We start from the raw sequence: 27286 nt of genomic DNA on the forward strand, positions 1-27286 counted from the left end.
CAATGCAAAGAGCTACAAATTCATATGAAATGTTTAAATTATGAAAATAGGTTTCATTGTAATGAAGACTTACTATATGCCAGACGTTTTTTACTTCTCAACCCTGATACCTACGACAACCCTGGAATTTTGTGGCTTTACCATAATTTTATATACTGAGTGACCTGCGGCCCAGAGAAGTAACCGACCCGAGCTGAGTAGCTTGTTTGTGGTCACAGATCTAGTACATGATGAACTCAGGATTCTAACTGGGCTTCCTCAAAGTGAAAGGCAAAATTCCTCCCACCTGGTCGCCTTAGCTCCTGTGTTTCCCCCTGGAAACCCCCAGGCCCTAGAGCTTTGTGGATTTCAATGTACATGCTGGCTAATGTCCCATTACAGAAAAATGTCGTGGAAATGTCCCATTACAGAAAAATGTCGTGGAGACACGCTTCCAATAATTATCACCTTGGACCCAACTCAGATAGAATTCACAACCATTTTCAACCATTCATTTATTCAATAAATATTTAATGAGCTTTTTTAATTTGTGCAGGCACTATTCTCAGCACTGGAGATAGAGTACCAGTACCGGATGCCTGGTGGTGTAGTGGTTAAGAGTTTGGCTGCTAACCAAAAGGTTGGCAGTTCGAATCCACCAGGTGCTCCTTGGAAACTCTATGAGGGCAGTTCTACCCTGTCCTGTAGGATCACTGTGAGTCTATGAGTTGGAATCGACTTTGGACCAGTTGCTGTCACGGCAACTCTGACTCATGGTGGACCCCGTGTGTGTAAGAATCGAGCTATATACCACAGAATTTTGAACGGCTGATTTTTCAGAAGCAGATCACCAGGCCTTTCTTCCAAGGCACCTCTGGGTGGAACTGAACTTCCAACCTTCTGGTTTTAGCAGCTGAGCGTGTTAATAGCTTGTACCACCCAGGGATCTGACTGGAGGTATGGCAATGAACAACATAGGCAAAAACCCCTACCTTCTCGGAGCTTACATTTTAATGAGGGAAGACGGACACCAAACAAACAAGCTACAGAGTGAGTATGATGGTGATAAAGGAACCCTGGTGGTATCATGGTTAAGTGTTCAGCTGCTAACTCAAAGGTCGGTGGTTTGAACCTGCCAGCTGCTCTGTGAGAGGAAAGACTTGGCGATCTGCTTCTGAAAAGACTTCAACCTAGGAAACCCTATGGGGCCGTTCTACTTCATCCTTTAGGGTTGCTGTGAGTTGGAACCGACTCGATGGCACCTATCAGCAACAACAAGAAAAAGAAATCAAAGATGGAATAAAAAGTATGTGTGTGGGGAATTTTTCAATTTTCAATAGGCGATCCAAGAAGACCTTAAGGGAAAGATGAAATATGAGACCGGAAAGAGGCAGAAGAGTAGCCTGGTAGATTCTGATGAAGAGTGCTCCAGGCAGAGGGGACAAGAAGTGCAAAGGTCCTGAGGCAGGAACGTGCCCGGAGTATTCTCGGAATAGCAACAAGGGCAATGCACCTGGAGCAGAGAGAGGGAGGATAAGAACAGTAAATAAAGTTGGAGCGGTGAGGGGAAGGAGGTGACCAGATGACATGGAACCTCTCTGGTCACATAAAGACTTTGACTGAGATGCACAGTCAATGGCAGGTTAACGCAGTGGATGATATTACCAAGAGGCTTCCATGTTTTTCACATATAATTTAAACGTATTAGCCAGTTTAATAAATTATGAGGAAGTACATTATGTCAAACTCCCAATTGTTAAATATTGCTGATCTCATACAAATCTCCATTTAGCACTGCCTTTGTAACCAGAGAGAAGGCAGGAGGCCGGGAGAGCACGGAGGGTCTGAACACAAGACGCTCGGATGCAGTGGGGCATCACAGTCCCAGCACGACGGCCCAGGCCATTCTCGCTCCCCTGCTTCAAAGGAGATGGATGGTCAGGCCAGCAGCCTCCATCTTAGTCGTAAGGTCTAACCGGCTGTGAACGCATCGGACCTTCTCTGCCGCCACCTCTCACATCAGAAAATAAAGCTGAAGTATGTGAACTGACTTGCTCCTTTAAATTATAAACAGTATGACGATTCTGGGGAAGCATGGGGAATGGAGTCACCCTTAAGAACGCCACCCTAACATAACTGTGACTCCATTTGAGGACTCCCCTTTGATATTTTTTACATTTTTACACAGTTACAAGCTTAGTTAACAAGTTATTTTATCTCCTGATGATTCTCACAGAGCCGATCATAACTTCCTTGGTCCTTGCTTGCTGTTGTTTACGACTCCTGGACTCCTGCCTCCTGCCTCATACGCCCCCGAGTGGATACACCACAATTAAGTTAACCATTTCCGCCATTTTGGTTCATTACGTTCCTGACAGTTTTGCACTGTAAATACTCCTCTAACAAGAGTTTTCACACAAATAGTACTCTTTTCCTTTTTTTATTTCCTAAGTGTAAGTGGAACTAATGGATTAAAGAGTATGGATGCTTGAGTGGCTCTCAATGTATTTTGAATCGGCTTCTTCTTAAGTGTACTCTTATCTGCACACTCAGCATGTCTTGATTTTTTTCCCCCAAGAACTAATTATATTACACCAATTTTTATCAGACAAAGGGCACATGTTTCCTTTTGTCTTAACTGCCAGGAAACTCAGAGCTAAGCTCAGTGTTCAAATCCAATAATGAGTCCATCTCAGGTGACCTGCAATACGTTTCTCTCTTCCTTTCGATTGATTTCTCCTTTTGTTGTTCCTTAAGAAATGGCACTGAATTTTGTAAGTTCCCTCAAAAAATTTTTTTAAAAACAAGTGGATTATAAATACACACACATACACACGCACACACATGCATGCCCGCACACACACACACAAACGTATTTATTGTACCTAACATAAAGCTTCTTTGTATAATTAGCATAAAAATGTTCTTGTATCTGACTGTATCTGATGACTTAGTGCAAATCCTTTCTTTCATAAAAGAAAAACCAAGATCAGAGAGAAAATGTGACTTGTCTGGGATCTTAGAACTATGTGGAGTCAGAGCCAGGACAATTGGACCCAGGCCTTCCAGTGCCCAATCTGAGCCCTGCACAAGGCACAGGAAGCTGACTATTTGCACAAGTTAAACCTGGACATTCCCGCAGAGGCTCCACCCAGAAGCCTTTCTCTGTAACAACTTCCAGCTCCTTGGTTTCCAAGGCCACCTTCCTCTGTGACACCTGTGCTATTTCATTCTTGTACCACTGACCCTGTCCCACTCCAGTCCACCTTGCATGCTGTCGCAGAGATCGTTTTTCTAATTTTTCATTTTCCTGCTCAAAATCTTTTATTGTCCCCACTTACCAAATAAAGTCCGAATTCCTCACTTTGGTGTTCCAGCTCACCCACGGCTTCAATGTATCACTGCCGTTTGATCACCTTACATGCTCCATGTGTCCTCTGGACTGTGGTCAAGCAGCATGACTGTTGATTCCAAGCACATCTGACACTTTCCTGCCTGGACACCCACGCTCATGTGTCTCTTTCTACCTAGAACGCCCTCTTACTCCACCTCCACCAGCTCATCTCAGATGCCCTCTCGTCTATGGCCCTTCCCAGCCCCATTCAGAAAGGTCTCATCCTTCCACAGGGTTTTGTTTTGTTTACCTTGCTGGCAATTAAGAATCCTGATCATTGTATTACAACCATTCACATGCTCCCTCCTGCTAGACTATATGTCCCTGAGGGTAGATGCTTACCCATTCTTCCATCCCTCTAAGGCCTTTTCTTTTCTTCTTTTTTTTTTTTTTAATGGCAACTTTCCCTAAAGTGGTTGCTTGTATCCTTTATGAATACATGAGGTAAAAGAAACATTCTGCTATAGAGATCAATAGTAAAACTCCAGGGGCATCTAAGACAGCTCTCATCATAACAGGGTGAAGACTAAAAATAATGCCTGTTACATTATTTTTATAAATAATAAATAAGAATGAGAGTTGAGTATACAATTGTAGACTGTTGGCGTTTGGGCATGGACAGTATTGAAGGGAAGATAATTATTTTTACTAGAAAATTCCTTTTGTCCTCATCGTTTTCCCCTCCCAAATGAAAATCCCATGAAGCTCATTTCTAAAGAAAAGTAAATACCCAGATGGCCAGAGCAATGACCTTTTCCTAACAGAGGAGATGGATTTGTTATTCAGCCAAATGTTTGAAATTCTTCCACCAGCATGCATAATTGAGAGAGATGTGTTAATTCCCCTTAAGTGGCATGGGGTAGGACTTCCCACACCAACTTTGAAAAGAAAAGAGTATTATTGATCTAGAATCATTATAAGTCACTGTGCTGCGGTGACATAAAGGTAAAACCCTTGCAACAGCTTTTGAATGGGCAGGTCAGTGTGTAGGTCCTGTATGATGTGGGGCCTGCATCACTGTGGCAGCTGGCCAAGGCTCGTCTGGCAACAACCGCACCAGTGTAGCTCTTTGCATGACATTTTAATGAGTGACACTGGGAAAATCCCAGAGATGTAATCCCTATTATTACAATAGCTTTCTGGCTCACAATGGGTCCTTATCACAGAGGAACACAATTCCAGAAATGAGGATGGGATTTTCTTTTTACCCCCTGTAGCTTTTGAATCAGCAGCCTCCACATCATTGACTATTATTTAAGGGAGTTAAGTACACAGCTCTTGACAGCACTGTGGACATCTTGAAAACGAAGCAGAAAATACGATCCCTGCCCAAAAGGAGCTCACAGTCTTGGCATGGGGTGGAAGAGCATTTAAGTTTCCAAAGTCTTTTCCAGATCTAAGATTCTTTGACTAAGAGAGAGAACTATTTTCTCTTTAAACAACAAAAAGTTCACGAATATTCCTTTGTTGAAAAAGCATTTTGTGTTCACTAATATAATTTGCCATACGAAACATTCAATTGTTCAGTTTTTGTTACAAGTCTGTACAAGACAGCTTTTGCATCTATTTTTCCCTTTCTTGTTGCTAACCGAATGTTTTTTCTTTCACCTCAAGTCATGTGAAATAGATTCCTTGACTTCTCTGAAATCCAATATAAAGTTATGTCAGCTTCCAAAGTAACTGCTTTGTTGTTCATTCATACTTTTCTGGAAAAACTATCTAGTTTTGGTTTAGTTTAAGGAAAATACATTCAAATTGTTTTTTTTCTTTAATATGTGTAGAAGAAAAATACACAGTTCTTTTAAGCAACTGGAATTAATTTTAGGCTTTGGCAAACACGATGGAAATTAAAGGTTGAAAAGAAAAGTTTGCCTCTACTTGTGTCCACCAAGAAAGACAAATAGAAGTCTTTTTCAGTCAGCTATGATAGTAGGTAGGTCAGAAAATCAGCCAAGTGATCAATCAATCAATATGGTTTTATTGAACATATACTATATGTCAAAGTGCAGAGTCAGCGGAAAAAGAGAAAGACTCCCAACGAGGTGGACGACGCAGTGGCTGCAACAACGAGCTCGAGCGTAACAACGATTGCAAGGATGGCACAGGACTGGGCAGTGTTTCATTCTGTTATGCATAGGGTCGCTATGGGTCAAAAACGACTACAACACCTAACAACAACAACATCATATGTCGAATGCTGAGAGATATAATTTAGACTTCCTTTCTAGCCCTCAAAAGAGTTTTCAATTTAACTAGGGAGATAAAGAGATGCTATGTTGAAAGCATCAAGTATCTAAAGGGCTGGACACTCAGCAGGACCTCCAGGAACTTTAGTGAGTGATCTAATCAAGGTTAAGCCTTCCTATAAAGTTCTGAAATCAGTTGAGAACTCATCCAAATTCGCTTCCCAACTTGTCAAGAATTTATAGTCCTTGAGTCTCATTCTAGTTGCTTGGCAACCAACATCAGTCTCTACTGGACCCCAGTATACCAATGTCCAAAGGCTCTCTACGTCCCATTCATGTTCTTTTCACACGAAAAATAAGTTAAAGCGGGGCACCTATTTCTCTCCCTCCCTTTCTGAAGCTCAAATCCCTTTGGGTTTTCCTAGAGGTATTTGCTCTTTTGTTCCTTGCTCACAGGAAACAAGTTAAATGAAGACCACCAAGGCATACTGTTTCTATCCATGTCCCAGTATTCACACTGGTGGCCCAGCACCGGCTTCTCCATAGTGCCAATGAATCATTGCAATATAATGTAATATGTGGTGGTAAGAGGAGACTGTCATCAGTTTGGGTCAGGTGGTAATGGGAGGCTTCACAATGGTGGGGCTTGAAGGAAAAGGAAGAAAGAAGAAGGTTAGGCTTAGAGAAAACAGTCTTAAGTATGAGAGGGAGAGTATGCAACAGCGTCAACAAGTCAGCTAAGATTCCCAAAAACCCACTGCCTTCGAGTCGATTCTGATTCATAGCCACCCTATAAGACAGACTAGAACTGCCCCCATAGGTTTTCCAAGGAGCAGCTGGTGGATTTGAACTGCCAACCGTTTGATTAACAGCCAAGCTCTTAACCACTGCACCACCAGGGCTCCCAACTAAGATTAAGGGTTGCATAAATGACCATTGAATACGGCAATCAGATAGTTATTGGTGAACTCATCAGGGCCATTTTGGTGGAATGATGGGGACAAACACCAGCCTGCATGCAGTGAGCAAGGGTTGGGAAGTGGTGGGAAGTAAGGTTGGTCAGTTCTTTCATTTAAAATATCCTAGTAGGTCAGGTCCTCGTGGGTATGAGTGTTAGGGAAAGAAGTGATAAAATAATGTTTAACATTGTAGAAAATGTCTCCATTTTTCTACTTCCCTTTGCGTGAGTAGAAAAAAGGGAATTCACGCAGAATAGCAGTGGAAGCTGCTAAACCAGGGCCCTAACAACGTCAACATGTCTCCAAGCTGGGGACAGAGACAGCCCCAGTGTGTGTGTGGCAATTAATGCATTGTTCTATTTTCCATCTCTTCTTTCCTTTCTCTTCTGTTCAGTTACTCTTAGAAATGTTAATTATTGGTTAAGTAACTTCCTGTAAAATGTCGTGAACTTTTTATGAGAAATCCACTATAAGGATCTGATTAAAAATATATAGAGAGCAGGAACCTGCAAATATATGATTTGGAATTATGAGTAACAATTTAGGCTTTGAAGCAATTAACCTAAAACTATATCAACCTAACATTGGCTGAGCATCAGAGACTGATTTGTTTTCTGATTTCTCGTATTTGCCTGCTACATGTTTAAGTCTTAAATTTCACTCTTATTTCCAAGTAGTAGATTGTAATTAGCTAAGAAGGAATTCTCCTATTACAGTAATTTCTTCATCATGCATAGGGAGAGTAGAAAGAAAATTCGAAGGCAATAGTAATTCATCTGAAACACACACATTGGCCGATGAGTTTTAAACTCAACCAAAGAAGCTAGGCAGGCCTCCTGTTAAGAAGTAAGGAAGGATAACTGAAATTTTACCGTTTTTGACTTCTGTGGAGGTGATAATGAGCAGTCGTTTGCTTAAGGGTGGACTAGCTGTTCAGGAGGAAGAGTATGGACAGAAAGCTCAATACAGCACAGAAAAGTGATTTTTACATTTTTTTCTTTGTGAAGTAGATTTCTAATGAGGCTTTTATGCGTAAGATCAATATGTAAATCAGATACAAGGCATGAAAGTCCAGCAGAGCTTCTTTGAATTAAATGAAGCTTGAGTTGCTGGTATCCCTCTTACTCACCCTCCCCTTGGAGGCTGTCCTTGAGGCAAGGCCGTAAAGCCTGGTGTTTTAACTCTTCATAACCATGCACTGTAGTTATCAGCATTTAATAGTTTGCAGAGCACTGTCTCTCTTATCACGTCACTTGATTTTTGTAACTATTCTATAAGCTAAGCCGACTAGATATTGTCATGATCATTCCCACTTTGCAAATGACTTGCTTTAGGTCGGGAAGCTTATAAATGACGAATATGGAATCCACAACTAGACCTTCCAATGTTTTACACTAGACTATAGACTGTAATATCCTCTACGCGTCACACTGTTATACACGCCTGTTCCAAGTGAGGGTATGTTAGAGAATTTCAATAGCATACCAGAGACGATTAAAAATTAAAAAGGTAAATAGATCTGTTTTAATATTTTTGACCTATGCAAAAAGGTAAATAAATCTAAATACTAACTCATATGAATAGTTAGTACAGGCAATAATCAAATCAGCACCTCCAGTTAGCCCCACCAAGTCAGGCTGCACAAAGTTCAGATGGATGAAATACCTGACAAAGCTTTTCTCTCTGCATGACATAAACCAGTGTTTTCTAAATATAGCTTCCCATCAGAATTACTCAAACAACGCTGTAAAAATGCGAAGTCTTGCCTTCCTTGACTGAAAATATGGACCATCAGGTCTGGTTTGGAGCCATTCTTCAAGATGCGGGGTTGGGTTTGGAAAACACTGATATAAAATCTTGTAGTGAACTCAACTTCCCCAGTCACTTCCTGAGAGTGGGTTGCAAGTTTTGGGAGAGGGCTTTTCAGGCCACAACAATATTATTTATTCAATTATAGCATTAAATTATATCCAAGTGACCTGAAAGAGTCAGTGCATATCCAATTATGCCTAATTTATACCCTGGGACATGCTGGTTCTGGCTCAATGTAGGATCCTGGTAGAATCACGGTTTAACAAGCTTGACAAGGCATCAAAATTGCTGTGCTGTCTCCCAACCTCATTAAACGGAAGCCTACACTTTCTTATGATGCTCAGAGCGGGTATACTCTATTACTGTTTTTTATTTATTTATGTAAGGCAAATGCTCAGCAAATACTCCGTGGCAAAACAATAACCAGTTAGAGGGACCTGCTGTGAAAATGGGGCATTCTGTCACCCAAAGATATGGTGCCTGAGAGAGTAAATATTTCATTGTCCTTCACAGTTGCAGCATTTAATGGAACATAATATATTCTTGTTTAATATATTCTTAATCAATTTGGCATGTATTAAAAATATCATGGTAGCAGCCTGGGCAGCACAGAGGGAACTGATGGCTGGCTGGCCGGCTGACATGCGCTTGGATTCCCCATTGTGAGGATCTCCATCGCATTCTAGATGTTATTGTTGCGAGCGTCTCTGACCTTGCATCCATGGCACACTCATCTGCTAAAGAAAGGTTGGTGGTTCAAGCCCACCCAGAGGTACCTTGAAAGAGATACCTTGAGATCTACTTCTGAAAAATCAGCCACTGGAAACCGTGTGGAGCACAGTTCTACTCTGACACACATGGGGTTGTCACCAGTCAGAAATGACTTAACGGCAACTGGTTACTGGTCTCTTTTGCTGACCTCCATGGTTTCTCCTCACTCCTGTTACTGGGCATCTCTTCTGCCTGGCTTTTGCAGCCCTCCTCTTCTGGCTCTTAGTGCTTTCTCTTGGGGACAAGAATCTGCCTCATGACCTCTGCCTTGTGACTTCTGATGCCCAAATCTCCACGGCCAGCTCCGGTGCCCAGATCCTTAAGAAGTTTCTATTCAAATAGACTCCTGCCGCCTCATCGCCAACAACCTTATCATTCCCTCACCTGTGCACGTTGTTTTCTTCCACACACAGTTCTCCTACTTCTGGGAGTGGGATGGTGATGGCTGCTCACACACCAGGCTCAAGCTCGAAGCCACATTTGAAGCAGCCCATCAAGTTGCAAAATTCGTCAGATTTGTATTCAAAGCCTTGCTCTGCCACTTAGGAGCTGCAGATTTATTTAAAATCTCCAAGGCTGTCTCTTCAATTACAAAATAGGCAAAATAAGATGATATTTTTTCCATAAAGGTATTGTAGGGATAGATGACATGACCATTCAAATGTCCCCCCACACAAGGTATGCTTGGTAAGTGTCTTCTCCCCTGCTTCTTCCTTCTTCCTGCCAGCTCCCAGCCTTTCCTTTAACTCCCTCTCCCTTCCTTTTGTTCTTGTAGCCGACAAAGTCTGGGCCTGATAAAGTCTGGACTTCACAATAGCCTTCTGGCAAGTTCTCTGTTTTCACTACAGTGAAATATTTATACCTATGGAATTTGAAAGGAGCCCTGGTGGCACAATGGTTAAGAGCACTCTGCTGCTAACCAAAAGGTCGGTGGTTTGAACCCAGCAGCCACTCTGCAGAAGAAAAGACCTCGTGATCTACTTCCCTAAAGGTTACAGCCTAGGAAACCCTATGGGGCAGTTCTGTTCTGTCACATGGGGTCGCTGTGAGTTGGAGTCAACATGATGGCACACAACAACAACATGGAATTTGAATTGAAATTCTTGGAATCAGACCCTGTCTGCCACTTACTAGGCACAGGAAAAAATGATTTTAACTCTCTAAATTTTGGTTATCACATTCACAAAATAGGCACAATCTAATAGGGTTGGTTGTGAGGATTAAGTGAAATAACACTTTTAAAGAGCTTGGCATAGTGCTGGGCATATACTGCCCAAAACAAAAAAAGCTATGGTCGTCGAGTCTATTCCAACTCAAAGCAATCCTATAGGACAGAGCAGAACTATCCCATAGAGTTTCCAAGGCTGTAATCTTTACAGAAGCAGACTGACAGACACGTCTTTCTCCCACAGAGTGGCTGGTGGGTTTGAACTACCAATCTTCCAGTTAGCAGCCGAGCATTTTGACCACTGTGCCACCAGGGCTCCTATAGATAGCAGCCATGCAGTTTCCTCCCCACTTGCAATTAGTACTATATATTATTACAAGACTACACATCCTAAACCTCGATTTTATACTATCATATCATTCTTGTGCTCAAAAAACCCCAAGGCTTTCCCCACTCAGCCATACCTCTCAACCAAAATACCTTTAGGAAAAAGCACAAATGAGTCCATTTGGCATTCAGGTCCTCCATAATACAGAACATTCATGCCATAGCTTACTAATTAATTGAGATTCTCTTCTCATTTAACTGATCCGGATGATGAGCCACTCCTAGGGGAAAGCTCTTCAAACAACCTCCAGGTATTGTTTGGGGCTTGGGTTGGAAATGAAAGAAGGAAAAATAGTGTAGAAAGAGATCTTCTGGTTTAGCTTTCCGGATGAGAGCGGATTCATGAAGAGGCAAGTAAGATGACTCCAGCACCAGCCAGAAACAGCTGAGCAGCCACTAAGGCCAAGGATGTTTTAAAGAACTGCTGCAGAAATTTGTAGTTTTCAAGGATATGATCTCTGAGAAAACACTGGAAAATAGTCACCTCATGAAGAGCTGAGAAGAGTCCAGCCAGAAGAAATCTGAGAGGACTGCCTGAATGGGCGGACTATAGTTTTTAAGACCATGTGTGTCTGGGAATTGGAAGACCACTCTCATTTGTAGGGAATTGGAAGACCACCCTCATTTGTAGGGAACACAAGGGTAAAAGGCCATTTTTTAATAAAATCAAATAAACAAGCAAAAAACAGCTGCCATTGAGTCAATTCCAACTCATGGCAATCCTGTGTGTGTCAGAGAAGAACTGCTCCACAGGGTTTTCATGACTGGTTTTTCAGAAGTAGATCACCACACCTTTCTTCTGAGGCATCTCTGGGTGAACTCGGACCTTGAAACTTTCGGTTAGCAGTTGAGCATGTCAACTGTTAGCAACATCCAGGGACTCCTTACTAAAATTACAGTCCATTAAATGTTGAGCATCCAAATTTTGAAGCATTTCAGTGGGGGTCAGCACAGAGAGAGAGTGGAGTAAAGATACTGTAGGTGGAGAGTAAGGTTAAGAGAAAAGGTAATGTTGCAAGAGTCAAGAGAGGTAAGCTGGGAGGCCATGCAGCTGCAGGGACTGAGTACCCATGCTGAATTAGGCAGGAGATTAGGCAAGTGACCTCATTACCAGTCTAGAATTGGTCAATTACAGTCATAATGGCTGAGAGTCATTATCTCTCCTACTAATATTAAATTTCAGAGCACATTGATGGAAAAAAGATATCCTGCCCCATTCTCCCTTTAAAACAGAATGCCATACCCCCCTCTGTTTTCTACTTGTGTTTATGTTTTCTGCGTCAAGAAGACAGTGATCTGTCCACCAAAATTTATTACCTTCTACTTCCACCATCACAGAGCTGTGGCTGGGTAGGTGGTCATCTAGCCAGGGATTGTATTTCCAGCCCTCTTGCTATAAGGGGTCATTCTGTGACTAAGTATTCACCAATAGAGTAGGAGTGGAAGTGATATATGCTACCTCCAAACTGGTACTCTTAAGATAGTGAGTGAGCCTCTGCCCTAATTCCCGTTTCCCTTAAAGCTGGTTGGAATCTGGATGTAGCCTTGACCCAGTTTAACCATGAAGACTCTAATGCCCTAGGGTCTAGCGGATGGCAGAGCCATGAGATGGAAGAAACCTGGGCCCTGAGTGACTGTGGAAGAACCAGCACATCCTGTCACAAGGGAGAAATAAACTTCTTGGTCTATGTCGTGTGGTTAGAAGCCGCATGATCGTTGAGTCTCTAACAGCTACTGTAACCCAATTAACAAAATGTTTATACACATGTATATGTTGTCGTGTGTATATCTATTTGCAGTATTTTAAATATAAATAGATAATACTGTATATAATATTGCAACTAGCTTTTTCCAATTCAGTATGTGTATGCATTCTATCTAGTATATATATGTGTATGTATGTATATATGTATGTGCGTGTGTCTATATATATATAGACATATACACATTCAAGCCACCACAGTATGACAAACTGACCCACTCAGAAGACCCTGTATGAGATGGGTTGACACGGGCTGCAACAATGGGCTCAAGCATAACAACGATTCTGAGCATGATGCAGGACGAGGAAGTGTTTGATTCCACTGTACATGGGGTCATTATGGATTGGAGCCGACCCGACAGCACCTAACAACAAAAATGCACACACACTTAATACATCCACACGTGTGCGTGTATGTGTGTGTGTGTGTGTATATATATATAGTCATTTTACCTTATTTTTGAAATGCCACATAGTAACTCATAGTGTGGATGAAATATAGTTCCTTTAACCTTTCTTCTTCCTAGATTACCCTACTGATTACTTTTGTGACTGGTTTTACTTTACACTATTATTGATACTAATGACAATAACATTCATGTACATACCTCTTTGTGCACATACACAAGCATTTCTCTAGGGTAAATACCTAAAAATGGAATTGTTGGTTGACTAGTATGAACATTTAAGAATAAAATATATATGTATTATATAATACATATTTTTCAAATTGCCCTCCAAAATGTCTAAACGGATTTATATTCCCATAGCACGTGAGAATACATAACTATAAATAGCACTGTCAATATTGTTGTTGTTGTTGTTAGCTGTCATTCAGTCAATTCTGAATAAAAGCAACCCTATGAACAACAGAATGAAACACTGCCTGGTCCTGCCCCATCCTCACAATTGCTGCAATGTTTCAGGCCACAGTTTTAGCCACTGTGTCAATCCATCTCATTGGGGGTCGTCTTCTTTTTTGCTGACCCTCTACTTTACCTAGCATGATTATCTTCTCCAGGGACTGATCCCTCCTGATGACATGTCCAAAGTATAAGGAGCATCCTGCCTGTACTTCTTCCAAGGCAGATTTGTTTGTTTTTCTGTCAGTCCACAGTATATTCAATATTCTTCACCAACACCATCATTCAAAGGCGTCAATTCTTCTTCGGTCTTCCGCATTCATTGGCCAACTTTCTCACACATATGAGGCCAGTGAAAATGCCATGGCTTGGGTCAGGCATACCTTGGTCTTCAAGGTGACATCTTTGCTTTTTAACACATTAAAGAGGTCTTTTTCAGCAGAATTGCCCAATACAATGTGTCGTTTAATTTCTTGACTGCTGCTTCCATGGCTGTTGATTGTGGATTCAAATAAAATGAAATCTTTGACAACTTCAATCTTTTCTCCATTTATCATGATGCTGCTTACTGGTCCAGTTGTGAAGATTTTTGTTTTCTTTATGTTGAGGTATAATCCATTCTGAAGTCCGCAGTCTCTGACCTTCATCAGTAAGTGTTTCAAGTCCTCTTCACTCACAGCAAGCAAGGTGGTGTCATCTGCATACGCAGGTTGTTAATGGATCTTCCTTCAATCCTGATGACATGTTCTTCTTCATATAGTTCAGCTCCTCACATTATCTCCTCAGCACACAGATTGAATTAAGTATGGTGAAAGGATTTTAAACCACGCAGTATCCCCTTGTTCTGTTTGAACGACTGCCTCTTGGTCTATGTACAGGTTCTTCTGTTGATATTAGCAACCTTTTAATTTTGCCCAGAAAAATGGGAAGATTAGAGAGAACTGAAAAAAAAAAAAACTAGAAAGACGTAAGTAGCAGAAGTATAGTATTATAAGCTGCTAAGAACATCAATGACCATGCTTTGTGGAATTCTGAGTCACTAGACTATTCAATCACACATTTTTCACTCCTAATCTGATGAGTCCTAACATCCCATTGCTTTCCTCCTGCCTCTCTTTCAAGCCAGCTCAGTTCACTACAAGTTACACACTTTGTTATGCTTGCTGTACAAGGAGATTACAGCCTGCCTACACACACCAGAGGGTTACCATTCGAAACCTTAGGTAACTGTGGGCATGAGCTGTAACGCATTGGTGAGTTTGTCTTTACATTTTAAAGACTAAGCTGCATTGTCTCAGAGCCGAAGCCTCGCTGCAGCTTCAAGGAGCCAGCAACACATCCTGCCGGTGTATTCTTCCAGTGCTTTCCCAGCACAAATGGAAGGAATGAAACTCTCCCTTCTTCCCCCCAAACTATTTTTTAGGAAAATTGATAAACGTCAATCTGGTGGGTATTTCTAAATACTTACCAACAAATAGAAACTTATTGGTGAATTACAGACAGAAAGTGTGTGTGGAATACGAGCAGCCTTCAGATAGAGAAGACTCGTGTGGAGGACAAAAGAAAGGCCAGGTCGGCGTAGGGTGGACGGAAGACCAGAGTGGGATGACTTAGGGTCTCGCCAAGCTCTACCCGGCTTATGTGTGATTTTGCACAGAAGACCGAATCTTGCTAACTCTCAGTTTCTTGTCTCAAAGATGGCTCGATTCTGCTCTCTGATTAAATGAGGTATATTTACTGAGTGTCTACCAAATGCCATGCAAGTCACCACAGTATGACAAACTGACAGACAAGTGGTGGTCTATATACATACACATAAAAATTGTTGTTGTTGTTACGTGCCATCGACTCCATAGGACAGAGTATAACTGCCTCATAGCATTTCCTAGACTGTAATCTCTACGGGAGCAGATTGCCAGGTTTTTTCTGCTGAGGGGTGACTGGTGGGTTTGAACTACTGACCATTTGGTTAGCAGCTGGCAGTTAACTATAGCACCACCAAGGCTCCTTACACACACATATATATACATACAAATACATACACATACACCCACGGGCTCCGCATATATGTACGTATGCATATATATGTGTTCAAATAGATCACCTCCACTAATAATGGTCTTTTTTCTCTCTCAGCACCTTTTGCATCTAGCTATTAATTTAAGTGATAAAGAAAAGTTGATGCCATCACCTTTACTATCTTGTTATACATACTTCCATTAAGGATGATTCACTGAAGTGTCAAGAATGGAAAACAAAAAACTTCCATAGTGTACTAATTTGTTAACCATCACAACATAGCTCCTGATATAATTTTAAGTTTCCTCTGGGGAGAAAAACAATTTCTCTGGATTCTTTTAATAAAAAGCCCCTTGAAAAAGCTTATAGATTCTCAAAAACATAAATCTTGTTCAGTTCCCTTGTGTATATCTGATTTAAAGGTTAATAAGTAATTAGGAAGAACACTCATCCTCAAATGACTAATTAATATGCTGTCCTTTCCATTAAAACGTGATTCAATACACTGTTTTACAAATGTCCTGAACTGGCTAATAAAAAGCTACCTAAAGCAATTTTAAATCTTTCAGAAAAAAGGAGAAATTAGGCTAACCCTATAACTTTTTAAAATTATAATTTCAGTTTGAGAGGTTAAACAGAGGAGAAGAAATGGGTGTCTCAGTTATTCACTGTGGCTAGAACCTGACAGGGTCCCAGGGTTTATTTTATGCACTGAGTCATTTTTACTAAGAAAACCTAATAAGATATCTTGGCAGATGTTTAATGTGAAGTTTGACAAATACCATTTCTTTGGTCCTAATGATGCAAAGCAGCTCTCTTGAAAATGAGATCAAACTTTTAAACTATCCAGATATATATTTTTCTATTGGTTTCCCTGGAGACTGTGAATGGGAGTCATGACTAAAGTGTGTTATATATTTAAACTTTGTTCTATACCTTAAAACATGGTACCAGCTGTTGTCAAGTTGATTCTAATTCATGGAAACCCCATGTGTGTCAGCATAGAACTGTGATCTATAGGGTTTTCAGTGGCTGATTTTTCGGAAGTAGATTGTCAGGCCTTTCTTCTGAAGCAATCTTGGAAGACTCAATTCTCCCACTGTTTGGTTAGCAGATGGGCACATTAGCCATATGCACCACCCAGGGACTCTTAACTGCTGGTACTAGTCACTTATTAAAATTTCAGGATTCTAAAGTTAAAGAGTTCATGGTGAAACTTGTACAATCGCTCCAAAGACTCTACCAGGCTTAACTATATTTAAGAGTTTTACAGATTACCAAACTGTTATCCTACTCTCATCATCTTACCTTGTCATCTCTTGTACGTGGCAGACATCTGTTTCCATTGCCTGTATCATGTATGACTAAACTGGGCAGCTGGCCAGTGTTTGATAAAGATTAGAACCGTGCAAGTTTCAGCTCAACAGCATTTTGATATGTACCTAACTATAACAGCGATACTTGTCATCAGTGAAATGACCCAGTGTGGTGTTGGGAACTATATACCCAACTCAGACAAATTAATGATTTTCCAATGCATCATAGATTTTTACTGATTAGTAGGCAACCAAATATTCCAACACTGATACCAGGAAAAATTTCGATTGCTAAGCTAGAATTGGCCATTTTAAGATGTAGTTCTGCATGGGATTGCCTCTTAATATCTCTGCTATAAAAAGGATCTTAAAGGACACTTCATTCAGTAACCAATCCCAGGCTTGCATCTATCTATGTAAGCACCTCCGGAGATGGGAACTTTTATCCCCCAAAACATAGTTAAATATATTTTCCCCCTATAGAACAAAGACCCATCTTTCTAAAGACATCATAAATTGGCCCTAGTTCTTTATGTAGAACAAGTTTACTGCCTCTTCAACAGACTAAGTCTGGATCTTTCCTTCTCCAGAGTAAACATACCCAGCTCATTCAATTGTTTCCTGCACTTTACATTCTGGTTGCTCTCCCTCCCACTGACCTCATCATATTTCAAACTGACAATAACTGAGATTGTTTGTTGTCATTTTGTAGTTTATAATTACTGTTACTGACTTACACACTGTTGTATTGTTGAACACTACAATTAAAATTGGTGCAAAAATAAGTCGAAGAGTGTGGGGCAAAGACCTCTTTTTATTCTGTCTGTCTGTGAGATATCATAATTTTGTGCCTTATTGTAACCTTAGGAGACAAACGGACACTTTAAATAAGACCTTGAAAAAAACCAAAAACCAAACTTGTTGCCAGCGAGTCGATTCCGACTCACAGTGACCCTACAGGACAGGGCAGAACTGTCCCACAGAGTTTCCAAGGAGCAGCTGGTGGATTTGAACTGCCAACCTTTTGGTTAGCAGCCGTAGCCCTTAACTGCTATGCCACCAGGGTTTCCAAGTAAGACCTTGAGGAATACTTAACAGATCTATGCAGCATAAGAACAGTTTCAGAGTATGTGATGAGATCATTTAAAGTCATGTTTTCTAAATTTAGCTGTGCATCTGAATCACTGAGAGCTTCCAAAAATACAGATTCCTGGGATCTATTCCCAATCCTACTGAACAGGTGCCTCTTGCAGTCCCCAAGGGAAAATCATTTGGGAGCCACTGATATAGGGTACACGACTTGAAGATTTGTATTTCCTTTTAGCTCAATCCCACTTAGCCCACACAACTCGCTTATGTAACATTTTTTCTGGCTTCCTATGCCAGCCAATATTCCTCTCTATTTTCTAAAAAAGTCTCTCATGCTAATAATCAGTGTCAAATCGTTTAGTATTGTTAATTTTGTGTGGCTTTTTGTTTCCTCAGTTCATGTATAAAATCCCTAAAAGCAAGAACTGTGTCTTACAGTTCCCTGTCTCTGTCAAGGAATATGGCACAATATTGAATACAGGGTCCTTGATTGATTGGTGAGTGGTTTTGGAGGCAGTGGGAGAATAAGGTAGAAATAAAAAGGAGGAAGATGGGAGGGAGTGTTTAAGATTAGGGCGAGAGACCTAAAGAAGTCTTTCTGTTTTGGAGGAAGTTTCTTTTGCATTGCTCTTATGTCCTGCTACTAGATACAAAGTGATAGAGCTGACACTGGATGCTTGATCTCTCCCCTTTCATCAAACTTGATCTTTGGAGATGCTAGGCAGTAATCCACAAGACCTCATTATATAAACAGGGCTAGTAATTGTATTAGTTTCTGTGTTTCCAGCCCATCTGAAACACTAGTGGTAAATGAATTCTATCTCTTTTGATGCAATAGAAAAGACTATAATGAAGGTAATAACCTAGACTGCATTGTTATTGTTAGGTGCCAACAAGGTGATTTCAACTCATCGCGGCCCCACATGGTAGAGTAGAACTGTCCCATTGTGTTTTCTAGGCTGCAATCTTTATGGAAGCAGGTGACCAGATCTTTCTCCTGCAGAGCTGCTGCAGCTGAGCACTTAACTGTTGTGCCACCAGGGCTCCTACAGTGCAGGCCTTGATAAATGTTCTGAAATAAGGATGGAGAGGTCTGTCAGGTATTTATATAAACTTTTTATATCAAAACCCCATAATTAAAAAAAAAAAACAAACTCAAACTAAACGTAAAATTCAAAGAAATGATGTTAACAAGAGATAAAGAAAAAAAGATATAAAAATTGAAAGAATGGTACAAGATATATTAGGAAAGCATGAAGAAAAAAGGGGGTGGTATGCTTATGCTAAAGTGTAAACTGGACAAAATGTTTAATTGCATATTGATGCAAAACAGAACCAAAGGAAGCCAAGAGAATCATAAAATGGTAATCGCTGAATAACTGCATCATTCTATGTGAAAGCAAAAGTTGTCAGAAACACAAGGAAAACATGAGTAGCATTAAAATTTAATGCATTATTATAAATCTCTGGTAGGCCAAAGAGGCAAAAATAAATAATTAAGGGCATAATCACTGTGATTATTTATGCTCAAATAACTATCTATATATTGATATAATCTTATACCTTAAGAACAGAAAATGCACCTTCTCAAGCATCATGTATCATTTAGAAACATTGATCATAACCTGTAACATAAAATATTTCAGTGCATTTCTAAAGTAAAACTTGTATAAACGTTATTACCTTAACAATAAAATATTACTGGAAACTAGTATAGGAAATTTAAAGGAAAAAAAAGCCAAATTACTTGAATATTTTAGAAACAGTAGCATAAATAATGGCTGAGCTAATCAAACTAGAAAGTAACAAACATGAGGACATTATTTAACAAGAACATATGAGATACAGCCAAAGCTGTTTTCTGTAGTAGATTCATAACCCTAAATACTTTTTAAAGAAAAGAGTTATGAGACTTGAACTAACCATTCCATTCAGGAATTCAGAGACAAAAAAAGACAAAACAAATTAAGGAAAGTTGGAGAAATAAAATAACAAAAATACAAATGAAAGAAATATGAAGGTGAGAAAAAATAATTCTCTGTTTTATACAATTGATATAAACAATACATTTTCAAATAAACATACAAATTTAATCAAGGAAAAAATAGAAAGGAAATAAATTGTGAAGTATCTAGTTAATAATATACGGAGAAGATTGATTTACATACAGAAACAAATTATTTTATGAAATACAATTGAAAATCTTGATGAACTAAACAATTCTCTGCAAAAAAAAGGGAATCATCAAGGTAAGCTTAATGAAAAGAAGACAAAGAAGAAACTGAAACCGTTACCAGGAAATTACTTCTACTTCAAACAGGTATTCCAGAAATTTATTTGGGACATAGAATTCTCTGAAAGAGGAATTTGGATCTTGGGCAACACTTTTTACAGTATAATTAAAGAAGCAGATTTGCAGTTCATGTAAGAATAAACTAACTTTTCTACTTAAGAGTGAAATTAAAAGTAAAATAATATTTCTGGAAAACAAATTGTCACATTGAACTTTCTTTTTAAAATACCTAACAAAAATTCATGGGATTCAAGCCAATTTCAAGACTTGACCAAAGAAAAAATAAAAGTAAGTAATAGGTGCGTCAATTATACAGAGTAAATTTAGAAGGATTTTCAATATAAATAGTCTGATTTTACATAGCTTTGAGTCTGCTCCAATAATAAACCAAGTTCTCCCTTCAGCCCTGGTGCACATATAGCTCATAAGTGGCCGTGCAGAGAATTACCTTAGAGAATTGCTGTGCACACCTTCTGTGTTGCTCTCAAACCGCATACGTATAAGTCATTTATAATGTGACGTTGTTGTGAGGTGTCATTGAGTCGGTTCCGACTCATAGCCACCCTATGTACAACAGAATGAAATGTGATGTTAGAAACAGAAAATAGCTTTAAAATAGAAACAAAAAAGTATATGAGGTATGAAGTAAACAATGTCTCTGAGATAGTCATGCACCTACCTGCATTTGGGTGATAAAAGGTGATAAAGAAAATGTAGCATATAGTTAAAAATTTTTGTAAATTGGCCTCGAGATACAAGTGCGTCATAAACACTTATCTCTAATCTTGAAGAAAGATGAAATATTACACCATCTGGTTGACCTTGAAAAAAAGATATGACACCCCAGTCTTGATTAAATATGGCATCTCCTGGCCTCTATTGTGCAAGGTCAAGGTAAAAACAATCACATGTAAACCTTGGACTTCAGCACGTCTACCAAGAGAAGGCAGCAGCAAAAGGCCTCACTGAATTTCTCTGCAAAGACCGAGAGCCTGCTGAGATGCTGCCCGCCACAGCCGACCTCAGACCCTAATGACAAGTTTGAGAAGTGGTCAAGCCTTCCTCCTGAGACCACTCATTAAAAGTCAGAAGTCTACAGATCTGGACTCTAATCATTAAACTAACATTGTCATTGCTAATTCTGATTCTCTGGCTCTAAATGAATATCTTCAGGTCCTACTTGTGTGTCTTGCCATGACTACCTTGCAGTAAACTAAATGAGTTTATCCCTGACAAACCTGAGTATTTCTCTACTTATTTCAAAATAAAAATAAAATCCAACAAGACAAGAACCTTAAGAATAATATGACCAGCAGGGCTGATAGCACCAAGAGAGATGTACTCATAAGAGGAAAGGGTAGGTTCCCTCTTGAGACAATCATTCTAGATGCCATACAGGTAAGCGTCAAATGAGGGTAGGGCAGCATATTAATCGATCCCTTTAGTAATGTGTCATGATGTATCTTTTCTAAAATATATGACTTCATACATTTAAAATCCGCACACTTCTCTTTCTCTCTGCTGCTACCACCCATCCAGGTGACATCAGTTATTTGGACAATATAAATCTCCCCAACTGATCTCCTGGCCTCCTGCACCAACTCCTTCTACCGTTAGGCAGAGTAGCCTGGCACAAGACAAATCAGCGCCTATCACCCCCTTGCTTAAATCTTCGTATTTAGCATAAAATTAAAACTTCAAACTGTGGCCTACACAATTTCTCTCTTGTTGTCTCAGGACCTCTCTTCCTGACCACTTGGTAACGCTGGTCTCTTGTTTCCAGGAATTGGCCAAATTTTTTCATCTCAAAGTTTAGTCTTCTCCCCACACCTGGAAAGCTCGTCTCTCTTCACGTGGCTGCCTCCTTCTCATCCTTCAGGTCCCAGCTCAAACAGCAACTCCTTGGAGAAAGCGTCTTGGACCACCCTTTCTATGTAAATTCTTTCCCAATGATGTGTTGTTCTCCGTCTAGTGTACTATTTATTTCCTTTCTAGCACTTCTCAGTTTGTAAATAACTAATTTGGGGGGGGTGAGGGGTTCCTCCAAATTTTTTTTTTTTTGTCACTATCAATAGAAAAATTCCATGAAGTCAGGAAATTTGTCTGCTTACATAACATGCTATATTTTACTAGTACCCGGCCCAATGCCTGTCACATTGTAGACACTTCATATTTACTGAATGAAAAAACACTTTCGATAAACTGTGATTATTTTATTCATTTGTTTGTTTACTTTGTGGTGGTGGTTGTTCTTTCCACTAGACTGTAAGTTCCAGGAGAACAGAGTCCCTATCTCTTGTTTAGCCACCAAACATAATGCCTGGCACTTAGGAGTTGCTCAATAACTATTTGTAGAATAAATAAAGATATTTGAAAGTTCTCCAGGAAGTGAAATTTCTTCCTCCTTAGCTTTCTATAACACTCAGAAAGTACTGGACATACTAGAATTTTTCATTAAGAGCTCGGCCATCCCAGTAAGTTCTACCAGAGAGCACAGCTCCTGTGAACAACCAAGCAAGTGCCAAAAGGGATGGGACAGAGGAGAGATGTGAATTAAATTTCTCCGAGGGCTGCTTCCGATCGATTTTAGGTCCTGGGCATCTGGGTCAGAGCTGGCTTTCAGGGCACGTGTGGAAATGATGTCATCAGCGTCGTCAGTAATGATTTCACTAAGGACTGGGTGCACCTGAAATATCCCCTCAGATGAGATTTGAGATGTGGGCTAGCTGGGAATTTTAAAAAAAGGCTATCTATACTGTACTTTTCAACCGGTAAGTGCTAAGGTGCATTGGTAAACAAACCTTAGGTATGTTAAGATTGCTTACTAACACACCTTAGCGTCCACATCACTTCTTTAGGCAAACTTTATAAGTAACGATTTTTTTTTTTTTTTTTAAGAATAAGAAATGCTCTGGTAAGACAATCATCATCTCCATAAAATATAAACTTGTCGGAAGTTGAATCTAGTCATTTTGTCTTGCTTTAGCTAGATTAAAGCCTCCAAGTCATCTTTCTTTCCTTCTTCTCCAGGGCTTAATATTCATTGTGGGTAAATGATCTCAGCCATAAGAAAAGGATCGAATCAGTCATATCTCCCAAATACACGTTGGTCAGACAGGATGGCTAGGTAAGTTTGACCACAAATAAATATACCAACATCCACTCACTTCCTGATTCCAAAAGGTCAGTGCTCATGCGGAAGGGTTTGTACTTTGAGTATCAGTTTTATTCTTCTTGATCATGACTGCTGAGAAACAGTAATACACACTAGACTACAATCTTTAGATGGAGGAAACTGAACCAAACCGACTGGAAAGGATATGCTATTTAGTATTAGCAGGGTCAGGTCATGGGAAATTGTAAAGTAAGTGAAGTTCATCTCTGATGCACTTTTCCCAGACAATCCTGGTCTCCCCAGCCCCAGGGATCTGCCCCTGCCATGGGTCAGACCTTGCCTGCTGGCTTCTTGGGGGCTTGCTCCTGCATACTGAAACACACGTGCTCACCGTCTCAAGGTCTTTCATCAGGCTCTTTTTTTGCCCAAAATGAAAAGTAGCTTATTTGATGGAGCAAGCTGTGCTCATTTGCTAACAGAAAACAGCTAGAGGAGGTTCTGCGGCCCTCTCAGTTAACATGTGAATTTAATAGTTACTCTTGGTTCAGCGGTAGAATTCTCGCCTTTCGTACTGGAGACTCTGGTTTGAGTCCCGGCAAACGCACTTCACGCACAGCCGCCACCCGTCTTTGAGTAGGCTCGTGTGGTGCTACGATGCTGAACAGGTTTCAGTGGAGCTTCTAGGCTGAGATGTACAGGGAAGAATGGCCTGGCAACCTACTTCTGAAAATCAGTCAATGAAAACCCAATGGCCCAATCCTCAACTCATCATGGGGATGGCTCACGACCAGGCAGCATTCTGTTCTATTGTGCATGGAGCTGCCATGAGTCCAGGCTGACACAACACAGTTAACAACAACAGCGCTCATGACAACACTCTTCTTGTGTGTGCGACTCAAGAGTGACTCTGGCGGTGGGGATGTCAGGCCAGTAGTGTGGGTGGTCAGGTGGGTCCCTACCTTTGAATTTTATGGAGCAGTAATATTTAATAAGAAGAGTGGGAAGCTGTCAGAGAGTCCCCTGCTTTTTCTTTTGCTAAATAAGGACACTGAGGAAAAAAGCACACTAAAACTCACCCATTAGAACTATCATTTTATAAAAGAAAGGAACACAATAATCCGAAAAATAGGAAGGCAATAATCTCAGAATAAAAAGCAACCATTAAATTTAATCTATTTAGTTTGGGGGGGGGGAGAGGGAAGCCTATTTCAATGCCCGTATTTCACAGCAGACTAGTGAAAATTTTGTCAAATACCAGCACCAGTCGATGGCTTTTCAGCATTACTGAGTTGACCACAGTGGTCCCACAAGCCATTCCCTCCATTTCGATCGGTCTTAGCCAACATCGTGTGGGCACGTCTCCATGTGACCTCCTGTCAGGACAGCTGTAAACATGGACGTGACCCACAGACACCTTCTGAGTTGTAAGCCCAAGAGCCTTATTTGTACAAGCCTTTAACTTCATGTCTTTTCTCTCAGTAAATTAACGGAAGAAATGAGAAATAGCCCCCTCAAAAAAGTGATTTGAATTTTGTTGGAACCAAAACCAAATCTGTTGCCTTCGAGTCAAGTCTCGCTCACAGCAATCCTATAGGACAGAGTAGAGCTGCCCCATAGGGTTTCCAAGGAGTGGCTGGTGGATTCAAACTGCCAACCTTTTGGTTAGCTCTTAGCTCTTAACCACTGTAACACCACAGCTCCTTTTTGTTGGAACGGTTATATCTAAAAGCTTAAGATTGAAGGATACATTTGTTCACTTACAAATATAATTGAACACCCAGCAGATGCTGGGATAAAGCAATGAAATCCCCGTCTTACAGGCTTACATTCTGGTGGAGGAGATAGATAATGAAAAGACAGGAGGAAAGATAACTCAGCTTAAGGATAAGGCCTGGGTGTCCTCTGGGGGACGGATTTGTGACATTTAAGCAAAGACCAGACTAAAGTGAGGAAATAAGGCTTGTAGTTAGGGTTAGGGATAGGGCTAAGGTTAGATCTAGGGGTAGGGGTAGGTTGAGGGTTAATGTTATGGTTTGGGCTAGATCTAAGGTTAGGGTTGAGGACGGGTTAGTGTTAGGATTAGGGTTAGGGTTTGGGTTAAATCTAGCATTAGGATTAGGCTTAGGGACAGTGGTAGCGCCAGGGATAGGGTTATGGTTATGGCTAGGTTGTGGTTATGAGCACTCAAGGAAGAAAGAGCATTCCAGGTGAAGTGAACAGTAAGGGCAAAGGCCTCAGAGAGCAAAGAGACCAATGTGACTGGAGCAAAGTGGTGAGGGGACAATGGTGGATTTATGGGGCCAGAAATGCAACAGAGGGACATATCTGCAGGGCCTTAAGGGACTTTGAATTTATAAATGTAATGAAAAGCTGTTGGACGTTTTGAGAAAGAAATTTCCACACTCTGACATAAGTTTTAAAAGGATTTCTCTGTTTGCTGGGCTAGGGTGTGGTGAAAGTGAAAGCTATTGTAGTAGGCTATTATCATAGTCCATGTAAGACACGATAGTCATCTGGGCCAGGATGGTCATGATAGAAGTGTTGAAAGCTATTTGGATTTAGGATATATTTGAAAGCAGAGAGAACAGGAATTACTGAAACAACAGTGAGAAGAGTTAAGCCAGGATTCAAGATGTTTGATTTGATCAACTGAATGAATCATAAATGTATTAGTGGACATATTAAATTTGAGACGTCGCTTCAATATCCAAGTAGAGCTGCTGTCAAGTAGGCAATTGAATACATGAGTCTAGAATTCAGGGAAGAGAGTTCTTACAAATGAAGGAATATTCAGCACGTAGAAAACTTGCGGTCACTGGACTGGATGAGGCCACTAGGGTGTCTAGGGTGCTGGTAGATGGCCCAGCAAGTACAAAGGCTCTCGGGCAAGAATATGCTCAGTGAGCTATAAAAAGATGAAGGAGTCTACCATGGGAGTGAGAAGAGGGTGAGATGTTCCAGGACCAAGCCTGGAAGGGCTCCAGGATTCAGAGGTCAGGAGGAGGAAGATTCAGGAAACGGGACAGAGAAAGAGTGCCCAGTGAGGTAAGGGGAAAACCAGCTAAGGGTGAATCGCGAAAGCAACACAAATAAAGTCTTTCAAGGATGATTACGGGCAGGTTATAGATTCACTCGCCCTCAGTTATCCCTATTGATGAAGAAGCAGTATATGCTGCCATCTTGCTAGTGTTTAGTGGTGCCCGTCACAAAATCAGTATTGGTTTGTTTGCTTCAGAGGTTAAAAGTGGCAGTCTATCATCTGTATCCACCCTGGAGATGTGTTTTGCTTGGACTGCAGTGTTTAAACACATTTTAATTGATTGCAAAAATTTAGATATTGAGAAACTTCACATTAAAATTCAGATTTGTGGTTCTTTTAAAAAAAATCGCCCAGGCCTTTCTGTCCCACTCCTCAGCAAGAGCGAGGTCATTGCAGCTACTCTCTGATTTTCATGATGTCGCCCAAGAATTACAAGAAGAAGAAAGATGCTGGAAAGTCGGCCAAGATAGACAAAGACCCAGGGAACAAATTTGGGAGCAGAGCCACAAAGAAGAAGTGGTCCACAGGCAAAGTTCAGGGCAAGCTCAATAACCTGGTCTTGTCTGACAAAGCCATATATGGTGAACTCTGTAACGAAGTTCCCAACTATGAGTTTATAACCCCATTGCTGTCTCTGAGAGACCGAAGATTCGAGGTTCCCTGGCCAGGGCAGCCCTTCAGGAGCTGTTCTGTAAAGGTCTTAACAAGCTGGTTTCAAAGCACAGAGCTCAAGTAATTCACACCAGGAACACCAAGGGTGGGAGATGCCCCAGCCGCCAGGAAAGATGCATAAACAGGTCCAACCAACTGTATGTTATGAAAAACAAAACTTTATTAAATAAAAATAACCTAGATTCCCACAAGGCAGACAGCAGCTGTCTGTTGCTGAGTCACAGCTGCCACTTTTACAGAGGTTATGCACATTTGTGGAGTCCCTCGGTGGTACGACGGGTAACGCACTCAGCTGTTAACTGAAAGGTTGGACGTTCGAGTCCACCCAGAGGCACCACAGAAGACAGGCCTGGCGGTCTACTGAAAAATCAGCTGTTGAAAGCCTGTGGAGCACAGTTCTACTCTGACACACATGTGGTCACTGTGAGTCAGAACTGACTCAATGGCAGCTGGTTCTTTAT

At 40.7% G+C, this 27286-nt stretch overlaps 1 protein-coding gene and 1 pseudogene across 4 annotated transcripts in view; one reads left to right on the forward strand and one right to left on the reverse strand.

Annotated features, from left to right (window-relative positions):
- MBNL2 (muscleblind like splicing regulator 2) overlaps window positions 1-27286 on the reverse strand; it is a 194999-nt gene that overhangs the window by 94803 nt on the left and 72910 nt on the right. The window lies entirely within an intron of this gene.
- On the forward strand, window positions 24040-27253 carry LOC135227973 (small ribosomal subunit protein eS25-like; annotated as a pseudogene).

This window comes from Loxodonta africana, chromosome 17 (genome assembly GCF_030014295.1).
Source record: "Loxodonta africana isolate mLoxAfr1 chromosome 17, mLoxAfr1.hap2, whole genome shotgun sequence".
Classification (NCBI taxonomy): domain Eukaryota; kingdom Metazoa; phylum Chordata; class Mammalia; order Proboscidea; family Elephantidae; genus Loxodonta; species Loxodonta africana.